This window comes from Pseudorasbora parva, chromosome 4 (assembly GCF_024679245.1).
Source record: "Pseudorasbora parva isolate DD20220531a chromosome 4, ASM2467924v1, whole genome shotgun sequence".
Lineage (NCBI taxonomy): Eukaryota > Metazoa > Chordata > Actinopteri > Cypriniformes > Gobionidae > Pseudorasbora > Pseudorasbora parva.
In genome coordinates, this window is record NC_090175.1 from 44,664,241 (window position 1) to 44,676,366 (window position 12,126).

General features: G+C 37.6%; 1 protein-coding gene across 5 annotated transcripts in view; it reads left to right on the forward strand.

The window, feature by feature from the left end:
* Positions 1-12,126, forward strand: part of LOC137073435 (zeta-sarcoglycan) — a 438,962-nt gene that overhangs the window by 327,338 nt on the left and 99,498 nt on the right. The window lies entirely within an intron of this gene.

A 12,126-nucleotide genomic window follows, 5' to 3' on the forward strand; every position in this document is an offset into this window, starting at 1 on the left:
ACTATCGACGGAACTAACGGCTCGAACCAGAAGTCACGAGAGGTGAACTAATCTTTCTAGGGAACAGACGTGATTAAATACGTGTGAAGTAACTAAAGAACGATTTGGATCGGGAGGTTAACTAACTGACTGCATAACCTGAAGAAAGCTAAGCAAATAATTAATAATTTATTTCTTAAAGTTTGGCCATGACTGCATTATTTTATTTTATTTTATTTATTTATTTATTCCAAAAGTAATAAATGTGTTGAAAAATGTAATGCAACATTTTAATTAGATTCTGCTTAAATGAGCAAAATTACTTGAAAAAGATTAGTTGATTTTGCTGAACGAGATTCAAAATAAAATGAACCGAACTTCCCACTACTAGTTTGTACACATTATGTGTACTGTTTAAGGTGGAGAAAGTGCTTTTTAGTAACTTGCTGATATTTCAAATCACCAAAATAAATATGCCCCTGCCCCAAAAGGGTCTCGCCCCTATTTTGATAACTCCTCCCCACACATACGTAACCCAGGCTATGACTATGGCGGAATCGGCTGTGCCAGTCAGCCAAGGGATCAATAAGTAAAAGCCATTTGTGTTACTATGGTAATCCAGGTCAAATGTTTAATGAAAAAGTCATCCCTTACAACCCAAAAACACAAACAGTTCTCATGAACAACTCGATAGCTCGAGCACGACAGTCCAACTAACTAACATATGACAATTATGACAAGATTAAAGTGTTATATCAATCACAAAAAGAGGAACCAGAGGAAACAAACATATATTAGGTGTTTATTGTCTTACTTGTCGGACACATTTTGGTAGCTGACACTTGAAACAGACAGTGACGAGATTTAGACACTCCAGGCTTATACACTGTGGAAACAAATGAGTCTTTATCATCGCTGAAGTGAATGACGATACGATTGCAAACGGAAAAACAACTGTACAGGACATGCAAGCATATTTAAACAAAAGCCAGCCTATATTAAAAAAAAAAAAACGAAACGAAACCTATATTACTGGCCGTGATGGCAACGTTAGCGCTGTTAACGTAACGTGTAATGCAAGTTCTCTCCAGAGCTGGAAAGCGGATACTTCTTGCCTGATCGTTCCTTAGACATTTGGCACATATTAAAAAACAAACATATTCTGTCTCTTTTTCTCTTTTTCTGTCCCCGCTTGGCTAATGTCCACCCTGTGTCGTGTATTTTGAATAATGATTTGCACTGAGCGCTGTCTTTGCACCATCATTCTTAGATACGCCCCTTGCTGCTGATTGGCTACAAGTTTGTTTTGGTCCATGGCCCGAGACACTTTTATAAAGCATTTTTGAAATAACACTTAGCCCAAATTTAATGAAGAAGAGAGATAAAAATTTTCAGAAAACACTCCGTAGCAACTCTCTGTATCCTACTTTTGCTCCAAATCGACTTTTGCTAGTTTAATGATGGATAAATGGTCACCGCAACAGGCACATGTTGCAAATGGATTATACGTAGTATCTTAACCTCTTAACGTTCACGAGGACGTGGACGCACTGAAGTCATGAGTCATGAGTCATGGGTGTGTTTTGGGGATTTCTCATTTCCCACTCTCAGTTGCGTTTGCACCATGGCAGATTCGCTATTTGCATGTTGGAATTGGTAAGCTGAAAGACTGAATGCTTCTCCAGAGAGAAATCCATTTATTTTTAATATTTAAACATTTTTGTGTGCTGCTGCACGTCCCTGTGTGTGTAGCAGAGTGTACACATGTTGTGCATCCGCCTATAGGTGCATATTATTAACACACACTTTAAATAACAAAAAAAAAATATATATATATGTTTTTTCTTTGCTTTATGAAATGACTACTTCACCCCCAAACAAAAGGCCACACCCACTTCAGTCCCTCATTTCATTGAACAGACAGTTGACGTCTTTACTTGTAAAGTTAGTTGAAGTCAGTAGAATGTCTGTCGGGGGACCATCAAAATAAAGCGTTAACACAGGCCATTCTCACAAAAATCCATATAAATAGTACGAGTGTGCATTGTCGTGGAATATATACGCCAAAACTCATTTTGGCGTGTCTATGGCACGCTGTTTTTCGCGTGCATATGACACACATTTTATGGCGTATTATACATACGAACCCCCCACCCCACCACCCTAAACCTACCCAAGAGCGTGTCATATATACGCCATAAAGTGTGTATCATATGCATGCGAAAAACAGCGTATCATATGCACGCCAAAATGAGTTTTGGCGTATACATTCCACGACATTGCACACTCGTACTATTTATACGCATTTATGTGTGATCGGGTTGGTTAACAATGTATCTGAAGTTGAAGGACGCAATTATGTGTTTGAAAGAACATGAGGGTGAATAGCATCATTGTAATTGTTTGTTTTTGGGTGAACTGTTTAAATGCCATGCCCCTTTATATACTAAGTAAAATGAGTTTTAAATTTATATATTTTAATGAATATATTACAATGAATATATTAATGGCATAATGTATTGTAAATAGTTGATTTCAATTTTTGGAACTTAATTTGGGTTTTGTATGTTTCATTGATTAGACTTTTATTGTTGTTGATTGATGTAGTTTTGTATTTGTTTTACTTGTTGGGACCCCAGGAAGAGGAGCCATTGCCTGTGGTGGCTAATGGGGATTCAAATACACAAATGTGGTTGTTATGACAGCATTCCTGTGTGTTACCAAATTAACATTTTATGGAACAACACCAAATAAACTTGTTTTTACCTTGAGTATTTTGGGCTGTAGCTAATTGGGGTCACTGTCTCCATAACAATGAGCCATAGTTAATTAACAAAATAAATACAAACACTATCTGCATCTTAACATCTCATGTAGCCTGCGCCTCCGGCAAATTTCCAGCTGTTGCCTTTTCAGATGTCGAATACCTCGCCACGTCCGCCGCTACACAGTGACATGGCCGTTAACACCAACCTGGGATCAACTCTACCCCTCTCGATTAGAGAAATTAATTAAAAACAGACACGGTTTTAATTAATGCTACACGTTGACATTACACAGGCTAGTGGGCCATTTTAGCTTTGATCCTCATCGGCGACTAATGACATTTAGCCGGGGGCTATGTAGCATGTGTAAAAGGGCAGGCTAGCCGTTGGGTGTTTAGCTAGCAGAGCTCAGGGTACAACCTGGACTGTGGAGGTAAATGTTAGAGGTGATAAGAGCGTATCAACCTGACTGAGGAGAAATGAAGTCTGGACAGGAAATCCTGGAGACTGCTAACAATGATAAATCCAAATAATCTTTGAGTTTTAGATTTAGAAAGTGATGCAAACCCTTTCCTGGAGATTTGCTATTTGGGCAGAAAGGAAAATTGCTGCTTTATTGAGATAAACTGTTCCTTTATGTCGCTGAGAACACTTTAAAGTAAGTAAAAAATTGTGTTTGGTTGAAATGTTATCTTATCTGAGCTGCTCCATATTTGCTGAGAAATGGCATGTTTGAAGTTGTCAATAAAATATTCATTTAAATGTTTATTGAGCATTCAGCTTTAAATGTCTTTCCTTGAAATCTTAAGTGTAAGGATTTAATAATGCTTCTTGAAGGCTTCTTCCTTATGTGCATATGTTTCTGAAAAAAAAAAATAGAGTATACTACGTATGGCATACAGTGTATTCACTGTATATTGCATACTTTGTAAGCTAGTATGTAAAATATGTAGTGTTAAATCTGCAGATCCAAAAGCCGCTAAATGCAAACCTGCGTCAAAAATGAGATAACGATATTGAGCGAGTGCTCTCCATTAGTATATGTTCATCAAATGCTTTCGCTTTAATATCCTGAGCGAAATCTAAATCTATATCCCAGCCTCAGCTCATTCAGAAATACCGGTTTGTTTGCAGAAACCTCTAAACGCCACTTCAACAACTTCGCTGTCAGTTTGTGTTATTATATATATATATATATATATATATACAGGGTATGATTTCAGTTGGATTTCAGTAGTTTTCCCCAATGCATCAGATAAGGATGCATTTAATTCTTTGCATTTGTAAAAATAGCCGTGATTTTAGGAATATTTAAAGGCTACTTTTATATTTTGGAGCAACTAACCCAATTCCTACCCTAAACCTACCCACTTCTTAGCAATATAAAACACATAACATGCAAATAAAAGTACATTATTGCAAAAAAACGGTATAAAAGTATTAGCTCATGCTGCATTCCATGTCTTTTGAAGTCATACGATATCATAATGTGAAGAACAGAGTTGATCTTATTGTTTTAATCGCTGGAATGATGATCCAATCCACCACTCCGTGAACACACACACTCCACTCATCAGTCATATTCGTCAGTCATATTCATTCAAATGAATGATACAGCCGACTCTTTAGCATGCCGCGATCAGTCACAAGACACACGAGAGGCGATGGCATTTTTCAAACAAAGCTGATGTAGTGACACATTTGGTCACAAGACATATGAAGCCAATGCTGTCAAAGCTGATGTAACGTTTCTTACGGCTGCATTTTTTGAAATGTGTTTATGATCTCCGGAGGATGGACTAGATGCTGATATATGTATATGTATATATATATATATATTAGGGCCGGGACTCGATTAAAAAAATTAATCTAATTAATTAGAGGCTTTGTAATTAATTAATCGAAATTAATCGCATTTTAATCGCATATAAATATTTTACCTGAGAACAATGAGAAGTAATTTTTCACATGTATTTTTAGTATACCATTGAATAATGACTGAATACATAAGCTTAATCAACAAAATATTGTTTATTTATTTCAGTCCAGCAGACCAGTGCAATGTTTGCCATTAAGTGTAGCAAAAGCATATTTGTGATATTTGAGGCTCGATGTGCTGCGGTGATATGCAAATTCCTTGTTGTATAGCAGGGGTGTCCAATCCTGCTCCTGGAGGGCCACTGTTCTGCTGAGTTTAGCTCTAACCCCAATTAAACACACCTGTACCAGCTCATTAAGGTCTTATTAGGCATACTAGAAACTTTAGCAGTGTATTGAGGCAAGCTGGAGCTAAACTCTGCAGGAGGTCAGTGGCCCTCCAGGACCGACTTTGGATACCCCTGTTGTATAGCTTGCACACAACCATGCTCTTGTCGACGCTTCCATCATTTCGTTTTTTAAAACTAAATTTCCCATCCACGGGGCTAAGCAAAACGGTCTCATCAGCTTCTTCGTTCATGTTCACTATGGTTTGTTGTTTTCATGGTTGTTGTCGTGACTCATGAGCGCTAGTTGGTGTTCCAGTATAATCGGTCCGTCAAAACTCATTCATTGAAAAACGTTCCGCGGGGCAAAAATAAGTGCGATTAATTTTTTTTTTTTTTTGCGTAATTAATTAACGCGTTAAAGTCCCGTAGTTAATTAATCTTAATTAACGCGTTAAAGTCCCGGCCCTAATATATATATATATATATATATATATATATATATATATATATATATATATATATATATATACATACACATACACATACACATACATACACAGTATACCGTCATTGACTTACTTACTTATGGCATCACTTCTGTGGACCCATTACTGAATTTTTGACGATTCTGTGAAATTGCCACAGATTTTGAGGTAAGAGGTCGTGTTCATCTTAGAATTCTATGAGACCAGGTTGGTCTGTCTCTAAGCAGAGTAATAAGCAAAGTTATTACTAGTGAGAGTGCTAAAGTGGGAAATGTCTTGTAGCTTTTAAGTTGATAAACTGTAGTACTGATAAAATCATCAGAGCAGTGCTGACAACACTTTTCTGTCTGTGTGTGCGTCCGTACTGTATGTGTATGTGCATTTGAGTGGGAGCGTAATATTGCCATATTACCATTATCTTCAGCTACTCTGTTTCCTGAATACACACCCATTCTTGTGTGAAATTATCTCCTCAGTGATTAACAAAGCTGAATTGGACAGCAATATCATTCATGTGAAGCAATGTTTTTTATTTTATTTTGCAGAGCACCTCTTCTGTGTTTCTCTGTGGTGGCTTTCACGATTTTATAGTTAGTGCAGGAAGTATGCAGCTGTTACTCCTGGGGTTATTTCTGATCTCGTCAAGTACTAATTACCTTACCTGTCTCTAGGGTGATTTTAGTTTGACAGCTACTGCGGGTACTGGAAGTTTTTTTTTCAGAATCTCTTGATGATTTCTCTGAATTTTCAAGACATTTCTTTATTATCAGCCTGAACATGATCTTTCCATGTACATGCAGATTGGCATTTATATCCAATATCTGATGTTTTTTTTTTTTTTTCTTTTTTTTTTTCTGATAAGAAGATGATTGAGCACTTTTTTAATGAAGTGGGTTCTGTGTTCTGAATGTATTCTGGGTCATATTTTCTTTACTTTGAGTATTTTTATTGATGTTTTTGAGGATAAGCACAGCTGTGTTGATGACAGATTTTGACTTGACTTTTACATTATTAACAAAATATATGGGATACATGTTACTCCCTTTAACGCCTGTTTAATATGCTATATTATAATTTTGATGCTAGTCAGTTAATTATTTGCCTTGGTGCTCACTTGGGAGATACAGGTTTGAACGAACATGATCCCCGATGTAAGTCATGTCACACTGTAAGATCTCAGTTGTCATTAATGTCAGACTGTACGATAGTCAAGGAGCACTAAAAACGGACGCACGCAAGAAAACTCGTCCAGAGTTTTATATCGTCAATGAATGACGCATTCGGTGACAGTGAGCTGCATTACACGTGGGACTCTCTAGCTCTCGATTTTGGTCATAGTTTGTCTTGAAAAACTTAAATATTTGATGGCCGTCGTAGGAAAAGTCACACTGCAGGGTTGTGCGCCAAATCTTCTGACACTGCCAGAATTTCGTCTGAGGTCAAATTTGATCGCAGCGGTCATTAAACGGCTGCTGGTGAACATGTCAAACTAGCGATCAAAGACGTCAGATTTTAGCCTAGGAATCAGAGGAATCTTTTTGGATTTTCAAAATTTGTCTCAGATGGCTAAATCATGTGCAAAATCGCACAGTGTACACCCGGTTTACGGACTGTTTTGTGTTTTAATCCCTTTTTTTAAAATTTATTTCTCAATATACAGCTCTGGAAAAAAATAAGAGACCATTTAACATTGAAAAATCAATGTTAAGTGGTCTCAGCTTTTTTCCAGAGGTGTGTGCATGCGTGCGTGCCTGCGTGCCTGCATGCGTGCGTGCATGCGTTTTCGTGTTTTATATGGACTTTCCATAGACATAATGATTTTTATAATAAACAAAGTGTATATTCTATCAACTACCCCTACCCCCTTTGCTAGCCCTAAACCTACCCATCCTATATACACCGATCAGGCATAACATTATGAACATTATGAAGTGAATAAAGCTGGCTATCTCTTCATCTCGGAACCTATTAGGGGGTGAAAATTTTGTCCTAGAAGTTGATGTGTGAAGCAGGAAAAATGGGCAAGCCTAAGGATTTGAGCGAGTTTGACAAGAGAAAATTGTGATGCTAGACGACTGGGTCAGAGCATCTCCAAAACTGCAGCTCTTGGGGTGTTCCCGGTCTGAAGTATTCAGTATCTATCAAAAGTAAGGAAGTCAAAAGAAGGAACAGTGGTGAATCGGCAACATGGTCATGGGCGGCCAAGGCTCATTAATGAATGTGGGGAGCAAAGGCTGGCCCATGTGGTCAGCTTAAACATACATACTGTAGCTCAAATTGCTCAAAAACTTAATGCTGGTTCTGATAGAAAGGTGTCAGAATACTTGTTGCGTATGACTGCATAGCCACAGACCAGTCGGGGACCAATCACAACTGGACCACGGAGCTATGGAAAAGGTGGTTGGTCTGATGAATCACATTTTCTTTTACATCATGTGGATGGCCCGGTGTGTGTGCATCGCTTACCTAGGGAACACATGGCAGTGTGATGCTTTGGGCAATGTTCTGCTAGGAATTATTGGGTCCTGCCATCCACATGGATGTTACTTTGACACGTACCACCTACCTAAGCATTGCTGCAGACCATGTACACCCTTTCATGGAAACAGTACTCCCTGGTGACTTTGGCCTCTTTCAGCAGGATAATGCACTCTGCCACAAAGCGTTAATGGTTCAGGAATGGTTTGATGAGCACAGCAACGAATTTGAAGTGTTGACCTGGCCTCCAGATTACCCAGATCTCAATCCAGTTGACTATGTAGGATATGTTGAACAAACAAGTCCAATCCATGGAGGCCCCACCTTGCAACTTGCAGGGCTTAAATGATCTGCTGCTAACATATTGGTGCCAGATACCCCAGCACAGCTTTAGCGGTCTAGTGGAGTCCATGTCTTGACAAGTCAGGGATGTTTTGGCAGCAAAAGGGGGACCAACATAATATTAGGATAGTCATAATGTTATGCCTGATCGGTGTATATTCCCTCATAGATTATTGTGAAATAATAAGCAAGCCTGGGAATACATTAAAAAAAAAGGCTTACTCTATGTTTTCTTTCTTCATGATCCACCCTTTTGTAACAGAGGCCAGCTAATAAGTGTTGTGTGGGTATACCTCTATCCCCTGACCTAAACAGGCACACTAGCAACTGACACTAGAGACTGCGGTCTTTAGTGTGCTTTCTTAGCCTGCCCACCTCCCATTCCAGAGACACCACGTTCGAATCCTGCTCGAAGAGGATTGAAGAGGACTGGTTACACTTTCATAGCTTGCTTATCACCATTTTATGATCCTAGTATATACTGTAGCATTAGTATGCTTGCACTACCATTATAGATAAGCCTCTTAGATCTCCCCATCAGGATGATAAGGCAACAAACAAGTGGTGCACAGCTCCTAGATAATTTCCTGCACAGTAAAACTTATAAGATCAAAAGATTTTATATGGACTACTCAATTGCAGCATAGTATCATTTGTGAGGCAGTAAAATGAAGATCAATAGGGGAAGATAAGCAGTATTAAAGAGGAGGGGTTTGATCAGTACTACACTGACAAATAGTCCCTGTGGTGTGCTCACACTGGGATCTAAGCAAAGATCTAGCTGAGAGCGTGAGAAATACTCTTAGCAGAGTGAAGCATTATTTTATGTTGCTGTAAAGCCACACCGTGACTTGAATCTATAAAAAGCTTGCTCATAATTAAAATGAGTATGGGCCTGAAATATGACAAGATAAATGTGTGTATGAATGTGTCATGCATTGTCATTGAATATATTTAGGATTACAGGTGTATGTAATGAAACGTCATAAACTAGTTCTTTGTAAATGCAATGCACTTAGATCTATCTATCTATCTATCTATCTATCTATCTATCTATCTATCTATCTATCTATCTATCTATCTATCTATCTATCTATCTATCTATCTATCTATCTATCTATCTATCTGTCTGTCTGTCTGTCTGTCTGTCTGTCTGTCTGTCTGTCTGTCTGTCTATCTGTCTGTCTGTCTGTCTGTCTGTCTGTCTGTCTGTCTGTCTGTCTGTCTGTCTGTCTATCTATCTATCTATCTATCTATCTATCTATCTATCTATCTATCTATCTATCTATCTATCTATCTATCTATCTATCTATCTATCTATCTATCTGTCTGTCTGTCTGTCTGTCTGTCTGTCTGTCTGTCTGTCTGTCTGTCTGTCTGTCTGTCTGTCTGTCTGTCTGTCTGTCTGTCTGTCTGTCTGTCTGTCTGTCTGTCTGTCTGTCTGTCTGTCTGTCTGTCTGTCTGTCTGTCTGTCTGTCTGTCTGTCTGTCTGTCTGTCTGTCTGTCTGTCTGTCTGTCTGTCTGTCTGTCTGTCTGTCTATCTATCTGTCTATCTATCTATCTATCTATCTATCTATCTATCTATCTATCTATCTATCTATCTATCTATCTATCTATCTATCTATCTATCTATCTATCTATCTATCTATCTATCTATCTATCTATCTATCTATCTATCTATCTATCTATCTATCTATCTATCTATCTATCTATCTATCTATCTATCTATCTATCTATCTATCTATCTATCTATCTATCTATCTATCTATCTATCTATCTATCTATCTATCTATCTATCTATCTATCTATCTATCTATCTATCTATCTATCTATCTATCTATCTATCTATCTATCTATCTATCTATCTATCTATCTATCTATCTATCTATCTAATCTCTGAACCCTACCCCCTAAAGTGTACTGCAAAGCTTAGTTTATATCACAGCTCGGCTTTGAGAAAGCCAAAGTAATCTTTAACTGTTTCTCCTCCTAATCTCCTCCATATTTACTTTATGTTTTATGTATGCTTTACAGAATCCATACAGGTCCGATTCGTTTTCTGGTATGTTCTGAATCGTGTATCAGCTCTGTGCTATTGTGTTTCTGGACCAGAACAGACTGTGTGCGCTCTGATCGTGTGAATCTACCGTGAAACCACACTTCGTTTGACCCAATGGAAAGCATATTTACACTCTCTGAATCGTTCCCTATCCCCTATATAGTGCACTGTGCCATTCAACATGTAGAAAATAGTATATGTTTGAACTTGAGACTGATTTTAGTTGCAGCTTCAGCATCTATTTATAATGTAGGGGGTGGGACACTTTCGATTCCAGAGATGATTTGATTGGGAAGAATATCTGATGAGAAGCTGAAGTGCAGAGTGATCATCAAAATCTTATCCATATTGGGGGAAGTGATAGTTTGTACATTTTGAACACTTATATCTTCTAAATTAGAAGTGTGTGGTTGTTTTGGAGCACACTTATAGAAAAGAGTAAGGCTATATATTAATATAAAGGAATATATTCATACTAAAAGCCAAAAAACTTCATTTGATTTCATGGCAACAAACAGATTTAGCTAGTAACAAATAGGCATCACTATATTTTATGGATTTTGTGAATGACCTACATTTTAGTTCTGTTCCTCACCTAAAATATGGATTCAAAAGAGTTGAAATATAAAGCATGTGTTATAATGAGACACTTTTATCATACTTCTGGCAATGTGTGTTTATTTTTTTAAATATTTAAAGCTGCATTTCTCATTAATTGTAATTAAATGTTAAGAAACAGCAAATACACTGCTCAAAATTCAAATGTATTATTCCAAGAAAAAGAAAAAAAAAAGTCAAAGAAAGGTTTTGGAACGACATGAGTATGGGTAAATGATGACAGGATTTTCATCGTTGGCTGAACTATTGCTTTAATAAGCCGTAGACCTAAAGATCAAGCGATTCAACATACAATGTTAAACAGAAGCGCATGTCAAACTGTCATTTTAAGCTTGTCTCTCAAGAACATTTCAGAAAATGCATTCTATTATGCTTCATATATAATACAAAACTCGCATTGACAGCAATGTCACCTGTCTGATGTGGTTTAGCTCATCTTTAAAACATGAAGTTCACCATCTTGTAAGGCAATTTCTGTATTACTATGTGGTTTTGCTATATTGCGTGTGAATTTGACTGTGTGTGTGTGTGTGTGTGTGTGTGTGTGTGTGTGTGTGTGTGTGTGTGTGTGTGTGTGTGTGTGTGTGTGTGTGTTCCGTACTTCCGTCATTCCAGCATGACTATGGGATCAATTGAAGTAGATTGGCTCAATGCAGGTAGAAACTTTTAGCATGTTAAGAAGAACAGTGAGCAGAGAAAGACAGAACGAGTGTCAGCAGAGAACTCATCATACTCAAAGAATTAATTCATATGCTCACTGAAAAAAATGTAGAAGATAGAAAGTCGTAGTTGTGTGAATAATGCAATTATAAATATGTATTTTTTCAGCAATATTATAATATTATTTGTCTTCATGCTGCATTCACTGGTATTTTATTTTGTTGATTGATTGCTCTGAGAACAGGTTGGCTAGTTGAGCTCAAACCGCCAACAAACCATAGCGTTGGACTGACTCGCTAATCAATAACCTATTACCAATCAGACAAGACTTTCTCTTTGGTTTCTTTCTACTTTCTTGTGTTGCGCCTGCACGTGTGCATGCCTGTGTGCCTGTGTGTGTGCAATCAACCCTAGCAAGGTTTGGCCCTCGAAGAGAGAATAATTTACACACAAAAATCTGTTGTGTGCTCGAAACTCGCATTGCTTATATTGATTTATGGAAGCCACAAAAGAAATCTTTATGTAAAGGATAG